A 15,189-nucleotide genomic window follows, 5' to 3' on the forward strand; every position below is an offset into this window, starting at 1 on the left:
GCAGACTGGAAATAGCAGGCCCTTCTGTTTATTTGATTTCCTCGGTTCCACAGACATTGCTTTGATCAAAATAATGAGCGGAGTAGTTTATCTGAGGGGCTGCCAGAGGCATGTAGCACACCTTGGGATGCCACACATTGGCAACTGCCACCTGTCAATGCCACCTGAGTGGTACTGAAGAAGGCCTGGTGTGAAAGCCCTTCCATGTGTCTGCTTTCTTCACGTGCCAATTCACATGTTAATGTTGGCATGCCAGTGACTGATGGCCCAGGTGGGTCCAAAGCTGAAGTGGTGGGACTACATGTGACTGGGCCATTATACTTGGTAAGCACATGTAAGTGTATGAAGAACTTTGCCAAGATAAGGACTTCCTGTGTGGACTTTGTCCTGTATATATCAGACCCGTGAGGCACATTTGCATAGGCTAATTTTTATATATAGGCACAAATTTAGGGAGACTTTCAGAGGGCAGAAAAGCAAAACCTGGTCTTGCTCTCAGGACCTATGGTGAGCTATGAAATGCTAAGACAGAGGTGTAGTGGTCAGGGGTAGGTAGTGGAAGACCTGTTACTATTTCTGCAGTAGGGTCCCTGTCTCCAGTGCCCCAGAGCTGCCCAGTCAGCATGAAGGGAGAGCTTTTTAGCACTGAGAAGTCTTCTCTGCACTGATTGGAGCCAAGCAGAGTGAAAGGAGGTGAGTCAGTCACAGGGGTTTGGCTCCTAGGGTCACTCTGTCAAGGGTACATTGGGAGAACCCTGAAGAGTTGTTATTCTGTATGCTCCAAAGCTAAACATTTAGCAATGCTTCAAACACAAGGAGCTTTAGGGATAAGAGAATGGTGTGTCAGTTCTGTTGCATACAATGGAGCTTCCTGATAAACACAATTTAAGTCACCCCAAAAGAATATATTGGAGTGCTCCCAACCATTTGCCCATGTACGTGTGCAGAAAATAGTACATCTGCACTGATTGTTGCAATGCATCCCTAATTATGATTATTGTAAGAGTATAAACTTATTGTATAATCTTAGAAAGTTGAATAATCTTAGAAGGATGTGAGGCTGTGACTATCATGAAAGAACCCAGCAATTCTGAAATTGCCATTACACTGCAATCCATCCATCCATCTATCCTTCCATCCATCTAGTATTTTGGACCAACACCTTTGCTTTTCAAACTGATACAGGCCATTCCACTGCTACATGACTCATCTGTTCCAGGTGTGCACAAGGCATCGGCTTTGTGACTACTTAAGTCCCACTGATTCCAAGATGACTTAAATTGCAATTAGCTTTTGCTGTATGGTGCCCCAGATGTTCTATATCCTCGGGCGAATTGCAGCAGGGGTGGCTGGGGACAGACCCCACCACCTTCTTCTGATCCTCCTTTGAAAAATAAGAAAAACAAAAAGTGGAATTGCATCTGGGAAGCCAGAGTCCACTGGAAGCTGGACAGCAACTGGGAAGCAGATGTATTGCTAGACTCATTGCAGTTGAGTGGGGAGATGAAGGGGCTGGGAGGAGGGGAAGAAGCGGGCCTTTGTGAGCCAACTGCTTTGATCTTTGCAACCTAAGTCTGGCCAGCTTTACAAACACAGAACAAAAATCAATTACAGCACTCCATCCAGCAGTGTTTATAACTCATGGCACAAGCTTGGATGGCTTTATACTCCTCCAATTCAGAAGAGACACTGTCCAGGTTTCAAAGAGAATTCCTCCCTCCCTCCATAGAATCAACACATTTCAAATAGTATTTGAAAGGTTTTCACCATGTATCAAAAAGTTTGATATAGAACTTTTATAACGTAAATAATGCAAGGCACTTCTATCCCTCAATTTGGAGGTTGGCTGAGGAGGATGGGAGACAGCCAAACCACACATAGAGCTCCCCCATCCACAAAAGCTTCTCCAAGAAGCTTTCTTGCATTTAAGTCCATTGCTGCACATCCTGCAAGCCTCTCCACTGAAGTGAATGGGGAAGGCATGAACATGCAAAAGAACCTAAGAAAATCCTGCTAGATTAGGCCAATGGCCCATGATCTGGTCCAGAGTCCTGTTTTCACAGTGACCAGCCAAATGCCCGTGGGAAACCCACAAGCAGGATTTTAACACAAGAACACACACCCCTCCTGTGGTTTCCAGCAACTAGTATTCAGAAGCAATACTGCCTCTAACTATTACTATTTTATTATTATTTATTGAATCTATATACCGCCCTATACCTGGAAGTCTCAGGGCAGTTCACAGAATAAAATCAAAATATAAAACCACAAAAAATAACACCCCACCCCCCAAAAAACCCCACATTTTAAAAGGGCATGGGATGAAGGCAGAGCATGGCCATTTTGGCTAGTAGCCATCAATAGCCCACTCCTTCATAAATTTGTCTAATCCTCTTTTAAAGCCATCTAAGTTGGTGCCCATCACTGTCTCCTGTGGGAACAAATTCCATAATTTAACTATGCACTGCATGAAGACGTACTCTCTTTTTTCCCCTTTCTTTTTTTTTACTTGCCCTGAATCTTCCAACATTCAGTTTCACTGAATGCTCAGAAGTTCTAGTGTTATGAGAGAGGGAGAAAAACTTTTCTCTATCCACTTTCTCCATGACTTGCACAAACTATTGTGATATTGGCTGGCCCTACCATGAGGCAGATAGTGCAGGATGGGAAGTGGACAGAGTTTTGTGTGCCACATGGTTGACCTGTGCCCCCTAAGATTGCCTGTTGCCCTCGAAGTAGGATTCAGAGGCCAACCCAGTTGGCTTCTGTACATGGAGTGCAGGGGGAGGTACCATACTGCGCTTCCCCTCAGGCAGCAAAATGTTTATTGCTGCTTCCAGTTATGATTTTCTCCCAAAGGGCATTTGCCAATTGTGTTCACCGTAGCCTGATTTTTATACTGCACTTCCTCGCAGGTGATGGACCATTTCTCAGAAGGGTGTGAGAAACGGCCCTGCTCCTCTGCTCTGGTTGAATGCCTGAACAATTTGAGAACCAATATGCCAGGCTTCTCTATTATAACTTGCGCTCTGTCAATACTTCTTGCCCCCTTCTTTCTGGGAAATGAATTTGACGGCTGTGCTGTTCCTGTCAAGGAAAGGCAGAATTATGTGTGCATTTAAGCATGGTGGCAGTAAGGCTTGAATGACTGAGGAATGATGGATAGACCCAGTTGAGTCTTGCCAGTGTATGTTTGACTGATATTCTAACAGTAAGTCCTGCCAGTCTGGGGGGTGGAAGGAAGGAGAGTTGCAGTTTTTCTTCCCTACCCCACTTTCCTCCTCAATTCCTAACCTAGTCCAGAAGGGAATTTACCAATTCTGCCTGTGCTAAACACGGGTGGTGCTGTGGGTTAAACCACTGAGCCTAGGACTTGCCGATCAGAAGGTCGGCGGTTGGAATCCCCGTGACGGAGTGAGCTCCCGTTGCTCGGTCCCAGCTCCTGCCAACCTAGCAGTTCGAAAGCACCTCAAAGTGCAAGTAGATAAATAGGTGGGAAGGTACAGTGGGAAGGTAAACGGCATTTCCATGTACTGCTCTGGTTCGCCAGAAGCGGCTTTGTCATGCTGGCCACACGACCTGGAAGCTCGGTCAATAACGTGAGATGAGTGCCGCAACCCCAAAGTCAGTCACGACTGGACCTAATGGTCAGGGGTCCCTTTACCTTTACCTTCACCCCACTTTCCTCCTCAATTCCTAACCTAGTCCAGAAGGGAATTTACCAATTTTGCCTGTGCTAAACTTTTCCTTCATCTGGCTATACCTTTGCCAAAAAGCAATTTGGAAAAAAGCAGGGTGGGGAAGGAGAATTACCAGTTTAGAAGTGGAACAGGCTGAAATGTCATTAGGCTTTCAACAAGAAAGTTACAAATTACAGTGTGCATAGTAAGTGACGTGTTTTGCCATGAAACACAAGTTGTGGTGACGGCCAGGCATTTGAAGGCTGTTGCTTACGAACATTTGTGACTGAATCCCAGTGCCGTCTTTGACAATGTAAAGTTGCACTGGTGAGGTGATATTTTAAGTGGAAAATCTATGAAGCAGGGAGGGGGAGGTTGCTTAACTCTTGCAGAGCAGATGCTCTACCACTGAGCTGCGGCCTGTCCTTCATGCTTGTGGGCTCCAGAGGGAAACAGAGTCGGCATACTACATTCAAGTGGACAAACAAGTATTTTTAATCTCTATAGGTACTCTGAGATAGTAATTTTCCCATGCTGGGAAAACTGAATAGAACCAGCAGTTTGCTTCACTTGTAGTGCACAAAAGCACAGAGCAGGCAAAACAAGAGCAGAAACTCTATGGAGGAGCTGAAAGTGGAGGGCAACAGTGACAGGAAGATATGAACACCAAGAGGCTCTAAGACACTCAAAAGTCTGAGTCATCCATGCACATTTTCCTGAAATTTTTTAAAAAAGGCACTATGGGGAGGGGGGACCTGCCAACCCTGTCAAAGATATCTGAACTTGAACAATAGTCTTTCAACCACTGTCATCCTTTTCAAAAGCCCATATGAAGAGAGAGAAAGAGAGAGAAAGAGAGAGAGAGAGAGAGAGAGAGAGAGAGAGAGAGAGAGAGAGAGAGAGAGAGAGAGAGAGAGAGAGAGAGAGAGATGGCAATTTCCACGACACTTGAAATACCTGCCAAAACCCCAATCTTGTTAAAATGATTGTGATTTCCAGTGGAGGGAAAGAGGACACCCAAGGCTTTGCCTTTCAAGCAATGTTTTATTCTAAGAAGTGGGAGTGGAGGGGTGCAGAAGGAGTTGAATAAGCTGCACATAAGGACGCCGCGGGTCTAAGAGAAGAGAACTGGTTGGCACAGTGGTAGTGTTTTCAGTACTATATAGGAAAGGCTGCCACTGCATTCAGATGTGAGTTCTGGAAAACAATAGCAGAAATGCACGTTTGCAGCAGGTTGCAGCACTGATTGGCTGGTATCTGTAATGTCACCCACCCCACCCTGCCTCCAGTCACCAAAGCAGTTTTGCACACACATTTGTTAATAATAATGCATGAACGAATGGCTAAACGGGTAAATGCAGATTTATTTAATGTGTTTGTTAGATTTATACCCTGCACCAGGGCTGGCCCAGGACATTTTGCTGCTTGAGGCAAACCAGAAAATGGCATTACCCAGCTGCCTCCTCCATCTCCTCTACTTCTGCCCCCTTGTCAGCTGCCTGAAGCAACTGGACATGGCCTGAGGAAGCCCCAGTGTGATGAAAACAGCAGGGGGAGGAAAAAAGAGGCTGGGGAGGGGTGGGTGGGTGGCGACAGAGGAGGTGGAGGAAGTGGGGGGCAGTGGGTGACAAGCGCAGGGGTGAGCGGTGCCAGGATCTGCCACCCCTTCCAGCTGTCCCCAGCCTGCCACCTGTGGCAACTGCCTGCACCTCATGGATTGGCCATCCCTGCCCCGCTCCTTCCTACAAAGGAGCCCAGGGTGGTGTGTTGTGGTGTTTTAAAAATAAAGGTGTTTGTCCTTTGATGTACAGCCTGACAGAAGAATGTGGTAATGGGGAGGGGAAAGCTTAAATCAGCATTCAATTTTATTGGCCTACACAGCTGTCATTCAAAGTGCAGAGCTGTGCGCAACCAGGGCCCAAACAGTGGCCGAAGCCCCAATGGAGCACCCCCCCTCTCTTTAAAATACAATTTCCATCTTCACCCTTTAGTAGTTTCCACTACTGTTGATAGAATCATGGAGCTGGAAGCGATACCAAAGGCCTAGACCGCCTTGCTGTTTCCTAACCCACTCAATGTGGTTGGACAGGATTCCCTAGACAGAAATTGTCCCTGACAGATGTTTATCTGAACTTTTGGTCTCCAACTGTTTCCAGCATTGTGTTCTTTACATTCCTGGGATGGCTTTTGGGAATGATTCCTATGGATGCTTGCGAGAAAAAAAATGCTTTGGCACATCTTTTCCCCATGGGCCAGATAGATTTAGCTCAAGTAATTGTCTCTGAATGAGTTTTGCAGATGATACCCAGAGAGTGGTCCAAGGGTACGTGACTCTTTTAAAGCTTCTTTTTCTTTGGTGATCACTCGTGGCCGAGTAAGATTGTCTTCTATAAACATGGTTTTAACAATGGGTCCGTAAGTGACTGTGGAGGCCAATTCTGGATCCACGTCCTTCACACTGGGGACATTGGTTTCCAAGCGGGAGTTGATCAGGGTGTGGATTTGCCAAGCGTGCCCCCCTCTTAGCACGTTTCTCCCTTGTGTCCTGAGATAGAGTTTCTTCAAAGCCCATGACACCTTTGGTAAGTGGTTATCAGCCACCAACACAGATCCCCATTTAAATAAAGCCTTCCAAATTTATTTTTACATGCATGGACCCAATATTCCTTCCCTGTCACTGTTCTTTGGGAGGGATTCATCCATATACTGGCAAATTTAGTGTCTCTTAGCATCAATCCCCTCTTCCCAGGGAACTATGGGAATTGTAGCTCTGTGGAGGGGATAGGTTTATCCTAACAACACTAAACATCCTTATAACATACTACAGCAGTGGTTCCTAATTAGCTAAGTACTACAGACCCCTTGTTTTTCAATAGCCAAGTCAAGGACCACCTACTTTTGAAAATTTTGATATTTCTATGGTTGTCTTTGTTATGCTTTCACTCAATATAGTTGCGTGTATTTCTGCTGGAGCTCTGCTGCCTGCTGTTGCCATTAGGGAAGCTTGCATGTTACCAAAGGCCCCCTCAGATCCGGAGCTGGTTATGTTCTGGAAAAGCTTCAGGGGTCCAGCCCAAACCTAAAATCTTCCACAGAGCAGCAGGTGCACTTAATTAGCAACTCATAAGACGCACCCTTGCAGGACAGGTAGGCAGCAAAGTGGAGTCGATAGCCGCATTAATCAGTTGCAAACCTTACATCACCTTCAGAGGCAAAGGTGACACTGGGCTAAATCACCATGGATATAGATGATCACTTTTCTAACCCATGTAGCAGTAAGAGCATTAACAGGCGGTTTTATCAGCAACCACATGCTTCCACACATTGCTTGCGACAAATCTGAACATATTGGAAGGGGTTGAGAAATTAGCTGTGGCTGTTTTTTTTAATAAAAAAAACACTTGTGATCTTCTCAGGGGATTCGATTCCTAGTCAGGCACCTCTTTTCCTTCTCCCAGGCCTGCAAGTGGAGTTCTTAGATTTTTTTGTGCCCAGTTTGTGTGCAGCATTATATACCATCCCAGAGAAGGAACACAGGAAGATGCTTATACTGAGTCAGTCCACTGGTCCATCTTGTTAAGTTTCTCGCATTCTCATTTTCCCAGTCTTCACTTAAGTTCTCCACACTTCTGTGGAAGGAAAATTAAATATATGAATTCCCATGGACCCACATGAGTGGGTGAACAACAAAAGAATCACCTGGATGCATAAATTCAAAACGTAGGACTTGCACACACAGAGCCCCAGTAGCAGGTTTTAAACCCCAAAAAGTTAAGCAACAGTATAGTGTTAGGAATACAGGTTGTTTTTATTCTGTTCAGCTGCACACAGCAGCTGACCTCTTTCTACCCCTCTTGCAAATAGCAAACCACAAACAGTTAAGTAATTTTAAAATACTTTACTTACAGATTCAAGGTCTCAGTCGTGCATTGTTCCATGCAACAGCAAGGCAAAATAATCTTGGGTTAAAAATACACCAAAGTAGCTTCAAACATACAGTCTGTGCTTGGGAGCAAGCACAGAAATGTCCTTCTTGTGGCTTACATGATGCAAAGAGAGAGAGAGAAAGTAGAAATGCTTCATTTCCTCTCCAGAGCAGAGGGTGTGTGACCTAGCTGAGTATCTGCAATACTTCTTTGTGGTCCTTTCCGCTTCATGCACCAACTAGCCCTATGCTTGCTAGTTGTATTTGACTGCAATCTCCCACATTTTCCACATCATGCCTTTTTTAAAAGTCAAAATGAAAATCCACCCACATTTTAGTGAAAAATTCTAATATGTACTTTTTTGCCTGCAATTCTGCCCAATATATACATTTTTGCAAAGCAATTTCATTTAGCAGTGTGTTTTTGTATGTTATTTTCACTAATATATGCATTTATATGCATACTTTAATAAATACATTTTTGTACTCACCACTGGGCTGGAGAAGTGCATTGCAAAATTTGGAGAAATATAAATTTCAAAGGATGGCTGTGTTTCAATTTGCATATTGTTTCAGAAAGTGCAAATTAGGTAGATTTTCCTTTAATTGCAAACTGAATCTAAATTCTCCCCATCCCAAGCTGAGGTAAGCGGCCTCACCCTGCCTCATGGTTGTTCGGCAAAGGAACAGCTCATTTGCACAAGGCGTTTCCCCTCATGACATTTGCCTTTCATCAGACATGCTTCTGGGAAGTAATAGCAAGAGTTAATTCTCTCTGCTTTTGGTCCTATCCTGTGACGTCCTCTGGTTTTTAATTAAAAAGAGACAGCCAAAGCGAAATTAGCGTTTAAGCACTTTCCAAGAAATAATAATAATAATGATGATGAACACATCTGACAGAACTTGTTCAAAACAGTGAAGCTATGTAGACTGCAAATTTACTCTCCATTTTGGCAAGTTAATCACAAGCCTTAGTTTGGTGAAAGACCTCTCTCTCTCCCTCCCTCCCATGCATCTAATGAACTGCACTCTGGTCCATGAAAGCTTATGCCACCATATTTTTTTCAGTTTTTCAGGTAGCACAAATTTCTTGGCTGGTTTTGCGACATGAAAGGTGACCCTTCTAGAAACTATACCTAATGAAACTCCTACAACTTTGCTTGAAATTCCCAAGCAGAGACTTCTGAAACTGTCCAGTTTCCAAAGAGGCAACTCCCTAAAGCAGGAGCCTCCAATTTCCACCCTCCACAGTTTGCTTTAAGCAACTCTCATTTTATCCTCCTATCTGGTGGTGGTTCTGCTCCTGAGGTAACCATGGTGAAAGTTGGAGCAGGCCCTTCTTTAGTCTGGATTAGCTAATCCAGGACACTTTTATCCCTTGGCCCTTGATCGATTACTTATGAGGGAATGAGACCCTCAATTGAGAAAAGGGTTGTCCACCCTGGTTTGTGTTTCAGCTGGGAAGCAACATTGGGTAAATGGACGAACAATAGGAAAAGATTTTTCACATGTCTACAGGGAAGTTGGATCTCCCCCCACCTTTAAGGTGGAGGAGAGAGAGAGAGAGAGAGAGAGAGAGAGAGAGAGAGAGAGAGAGAGAGAGAGAGAGAGAGAGAGCGCAAACTAGAAGTTCCCCTGGTCTTGGCAAATCATGAGGCGTTTTTCATTTTGTAACATCAAAGCCAGCTCCATTTCTTTGATGTCTTTGCATGCTGTTTAAGGTAAAGCATGAATGAAGAAATGTCAATCTGCAAGGTGTCCATGTAGTTTATGCTGAACACTGAAGAGGACTTGTAGATAAAAGACGAACACGAGGGTTGATAATGAATGTCCAACGAGGAGGTGTGCATATCTAAAAGGAAAGGACTCAGCTGGAGAACAGCTCTGCAAACCTTAAAACTCTACTTAGTCTAAGTTTAAGAGATTAAAAAAAGTTTTTTTATGAAAGCAAGTACAAAACTAAGCAAGGAGTGCTATGCAATTCATTCCATATTGTGTTTTTTTTTAAAGGCAATTCTAAGCACATTTTCCAATTGATTTCTTTTAGGAACATAGGAAACTGCCTTATATTGAGTCAGGTCATTGGCACCAAACATCATAAGAACATAATAATATACTGTTGGATCAGGCCAATGGCCCATTTAGAACAGCAGTGACCAACTACCGGTAGATAGATGCCTGTCGGAAACCCTCAAGCAGGATCTGAGCAACTCTCCCCACTTGAGATTCCCAGCAACCAGTGTTCAGAAGTATACTGCCTCTGTGACAGTGGAGTTAGAACATAAGAAGAGCACTACTGGATCAGGCCTAAGGCCCATTGAATCTAACTTGGCCCCACCATGGCAGCAGGATGTTCTGTCTCAGACACCAAATACATTTTTTAATGATATGGCATGCATTATATCCTTTCCTCCAATAAGTTCAAGGCAGCATAGCTTGATTTTCTGCTCTCAGCCTCTTCACAACAGTCATGTGAGGTAGGTTAGACTGAGAGGCTGTGAATGGCCCAAGTTCACCCCTGTGTTGTATAACTGTCTTAGAGAACTATGTTTCATGCCACTTTTATTTTTATCTTGTATTGCATTGCGTTTTTATTTTTGCTGTTTTTTTTAATAACTTTTTTGTGAGCAGCCCAGAAAATAAATGTTATTGGTCTGCCAGCAAATACAGTAAACTAGTAGCCTCATATCACAATTCTTGGGAATCTAAAAAAAATCAGTTCAATTTTGAGATCAGTGATTAAAATAATATTTTCTTAGGTTTCTTATATAAAAACAATTGTATATTAGATACGGTAGCTAGATAAATTGAAAAGGAAGGTTCAGTCCGCCATCTTGATTTAAAATGGCATTCCAAAGTATCCAAACATGTCTGTATTGTTACCTCTTATTGTTTCATTAATTACCTGAAAAGGTACACCCAAGGTCCCACTGTGATTGTTGAGTGCAAAATTCAGTTCAGTCTGAAGGTCCCTTTGTTTCCTATAGTTCTGCTCATTCTTCCTCCCATGGTGACAAGACCATTCACTACAGTTGCCAGACCTCTAGGTCTGACCTGAAGTCTCCAGGTTTCCCTGGCCCCCTCCAAGTGGCAGGTGGAGGGCTTGAACCCCAAGGTGTGCCTTTAATAATTATGGGGAAAAAAGACATTACAAAGACTGTGCATGCAGCTTGCAGGCCTCATTCCAGCGGGAGCTGGCTGCAAATTAAAGCATAGACACTCCGTGGAGTCTGCCCTCCTCCGCTCCCCTCTCTTAATTAATCTCTATCCCCAGAGTCCACTCCCATGATATCACCAGGGCCTGCCCTTCATCTCAGGTTTGGGGCCTGAAATCTCAGGGGTTGTGATGCTTCCAGCCTGGGAACCCTGGCATGCATGCTCACCACCCACTTCACATTACAGTCCAAGGGGAGCAAGCCCTGAGAGCTCAACCCTTTGTGGAACTGTAAATTGCTATCCACAACGAGACTAATAGAGACTCAAACCTGAGGCCTTGGGGGCTATTATTTTTGCAGCTTTGTCCATTCTCCTCACAAATCATCACCGATGGAGGTTTCACCTCTGTTTAATAACTTCAGAATAATGGGGGACTGTGCATCTTCCCGTGGCAAATTTGTTCAATTGCCCAATTATTCTGATGGTTAGGAAATTCTTCCTGATGTTTAACCTAAATCAAGTCCTTCTGAGTTCAAAGGACTGTGAGGTGGATAAGAGCTAAGATGAAGGTGTGTAACAGCTTTATGGATTGCTCGCCTGGCAAGGAGATGATACTAGAGAAGAAAAGGCTGTACTTTCAAGAATCTCTTCTTGGAAACTTCAGATGCTGAGTCACGGAAGAAAGACGTTCAGTCCAATGCAAAGGAACATCGGTTTCATTTCTTCTTTGCTTTTCATACTTAGATGTGAGACCTGTTCTGTGAATTGATAAAAATAAAACTGCAGAGGATGCATCCACTCTGTCCAGAAAGCCATTTATGTCTTTAAACAGCCCATCTTTTATATTATCTCTCTTCTGACCCCAGAATTGGGGGTGCAGGGAAACACGCCGAAGTAATACAAATCCTGGAAAAATAACATGACAGCTACTTGCTTTCAACTGGGTCCTGGAGAAGGTAGGCCAGAGAGAAATAAGCCAAGCCTATGCATTCCCTGACCTACAGTGGGTGGGGCCGCTGGTCAGATCCACTTACCTCTCCTTCCTAACCCTTATACCAAACCAGATGACTGGTCGGTCCAGCTCAGAGTCTTCTACGGTGATTGGAAGCAGATCTCCAGGATCTCAAACAGGGGTCTTTCTCAGATCAAAACAGAGACGTTTTGCATACAAAGGATGAGCCCTACCCCTGGGCTTCAGCTCTTATACCAGGTTAGACCTTTATTTTTTATTTTATTTTTACCTTGCAGCCAATTATAGTCTTCTCTGGCTGACTGTGGTTCTTCAGGTTGTCACGTAGAAAAGAGTCTTTCTCCATCACCTGCTAACTTGCTGCAGTTGCATATAAGCCACCTTTCATGCCTTCAGACAGCAGAGCACAGGGTTGAGACTTACAGATAAGTCAGGGGAAGTACACTTTGTGGTTTCCCACAAAAACCCTAAGTTCTGCCCCTAACTCTTGTGCGCGGTCTCTCTCCTTCTCCTTCCTCCATGAGGCAGCCATGAAACTTGCTCCAGCCATGTAGGCTTAGAATCTGGAGCCATCCTTGTAAATATGAAGAAACTGTAAGCTAAGACCTGCCCCCCCCCGCCACTTTACCAATGGGACCACAGTGTGTTTTACTTACTCCTTTTAAACAATGCTCATAATGTGTGAATGAAATGGATAATGGTGGGACTGGATAACTCCAGCTTCCTAGTTGTTGTTTTTTTAAAAAAACTGCTATAAACTATAAAACCTATTTTATTTTATTTTTTAACCCAAGAGGCACATGGTCCTTTATGGACCACTTATGGACCCTTCTCTGAGAGCCCAAATAGCAAATATCTTGTTTGAAATCAACATCCCTTCCCAAACTCTTTGATCTGGGATTTATGCAGAGCCCAAACCCTCTCCTTCTTGGTATTTCAAACCAATACTTTTTCCCTTCGTTTTCTTAGCTGATTCCCCCCACCCCCTTTTTTCTGTCTACAGTAGGAGAATGTCTTCTGTGCATGTCAAGCTCGCTTCAGTTCATTCCTCTGAAATCCATTTGCCAGCCTAATTAGTTACTTTAATTTTTTGATCATCCTTCACATTGTTGCTTTAAAAAAATAATAAGAGGGTGGGGAGGAAAGGGGGCAGCCGCAGATTCTTTACTTGTCTAATAGGTTTCCAAATATTTGCTGGAAAATATAACCATTGAATAAGATCAGCTTTCAAATAGGGAGTCTTTGGAATGTCAGCTCAGTGAATGCTCCTGACAGGGAGAGTAGGTGGAGAGTTAGTATCGTCTGACAAGGATATTCGAAGGAAGCAACATCAAAATGTAACAGAGAAGCCCAAAAAAGGAGGCGGAGGGGGAGAAAAACCAGCCTTCTTTGGAGATTTTGAAAGCAGGAAACTTTTACACTTCCAGAGCTTGCTCTGGAAGAGTTTGACTGTCCAAGTAAAGGCATTTACTGTGGTTTCTCCTCTGATGCCTAAGCTCCGTCAGATGAAGATACCATTTTCGGCTAAAAGGCTATTAGCAAATGGACATCATTTGAATGGTTAAGATAATTAATGGATTAATTTGCCACTGCTCCTGATGTAGCAGTGGTTTAAGGCCAACTGCAACGAGCACCAGGTCTAGGGTTCCCAAGGGGATTCCATTCTGCTGTGAAAACACCAGACATTCTCTACAGAGAATGGTGTGGGGCAGCAGGTGGAGTGGCTCGTGTAGGAATCTGTCACTTTCTGGCCAATGCTTCAGGCATGTGCTCTGCAAAAGGGCGTTTTGCAGGCTCCTGCACAATGTCACAGCATCTTGACTATTACAGTTACCATTTATTTATTTTTGAATGTATACCCTGTTGTTGTTGTTTTAAAAAATTAAAGACACCCAGAACCAGCTGTTTGAGGCAGCTATCTAGCTCTACCTTATACAGTAGTAGGGTGGGACCTATCTCAGGGGCAGAGGTGCCAACTTCTGAGGGAAAAGGGATGACATCGCACACATGATGTCAGGACGTCAGGAGGAGCCAGGGTTGGAGCTAAATGTGGCAGCAGTATGGCTTCAATGGCCGGCAGCTCCTCCTCCTCCTGCTACCGCCACCGGCAGGGGGCCGCTTCCCTGCTCCTTCTTCTCCATGGTAGGAGGAGGAGAAGGAGCCAGTCTTTGAAGCTGCGCTCAGCCTCCTCAACCTCTTTTAAACATTGGGGGGCCCTAGCCCCCTCCCAAAGAATACTGGGGGGGGGGGAAAGAGCTCGGCCCCTCGGAGTTGGCATTACTGCTCAGGGGCCACAACTGCACCCATACTTTTAAAGCACTGCTATACCACATTAAACGGCCATATCTTCCTCCAAAGAATTATGGGAACTGTAATTTGTAAAGGGTGTTGGGAGTTGTTAGGAGACCCTTACTCCCCTCACAGAGCTACAATCAACAGAGTGGTTTAACAAGCAATCCCTCTTCCCAGGGAACTCTGGGGATTGTGACTCCGTGACAACAAATCTCTCCTATTCTGAGAGTGAACTGTATGCTTTGGAACAGAGATGGGGAGCCTGTGGCCCTCCAGATGTGTAATAATAATAATAATAATAATAATAATAATAATAATAATAATATAATTTATTATTTATACCCCGCCCATCTGGCTGGCTTTCCCCAGCCACTCTGGATGGCTTCCAACAAAATATTAAAATACAATAGTCCATCAAACATTAAAAGCTTCCCTACACAGGACTGCTTCAGATGTCTTCTAAAAGTCTGATAGTTGTTTTTCTCTTTGACATCTGGTGGGAGGGCGTTCCACAGGGCGGGTGCCACTACCGAGAAGGCCCTCTGTAACTTTGCTTCTCGCAGTGAGGGAACCGCCATTCCTCCTTTAGAGTATAAAAAGTATTTTGGTATGTGGAGAGCAGGATCCAAGAATCCCAGTAACCAGCCAGTGGTAGATGTTAACACTGGTGGATGACCATTTTTCTTTTGTTCCCTGCACTAAACCACATAATCTTAAAACTCAGCTATTGCAATGCATTTTGCTCTGGCTCATGCAGAACGCTGCAGCTAAACTGTTGCTGGAACTATTGCCAGAACATAACTCTGGTGCTCAAAAGCTCGCACTGGCTGCTATAAACTACTGGGTCAGGTTCAAGATTCTTGTGTTAATCTACAAGGCCCTTAACAACTTGGGTCCAGAATTCCTCAGGATACCCCACTCAGGTCTTGGACAGAATCACTGTTAGTGGTCCCCCACGGTTTGGATGCATGGCTCATATCCCCATTCATTCAGCATTGTGGGCCCAATTTTATGAATATTCCCTTTCAGTTGAGGTCAGACAAGACCTCAGATCTCTGGTACTTACTGAAGTCTGTTTTGCTCCAGCATGCATTTTAATTGAATTCTGAGTTTAGAATGTTAACTTATTTTTAGTTGAGTCTCCAGTGCACTGCTTGGAGGCAACT

Source organism: Zootoca vivipara, chromosome 6, assembly GCF_965207765.1.
Source record: "Zootoca vivipara chromosome 6, rZooViv2.hap1.1, whole genome shotgun sequence".
In the NCBI taxonomy this organism is placed as follows: Eukaryota; Metazoa; Chordata; class Lepidosauria; order Squamata; family Lacertidae; genus Zootoca; species Zootoca vivipara.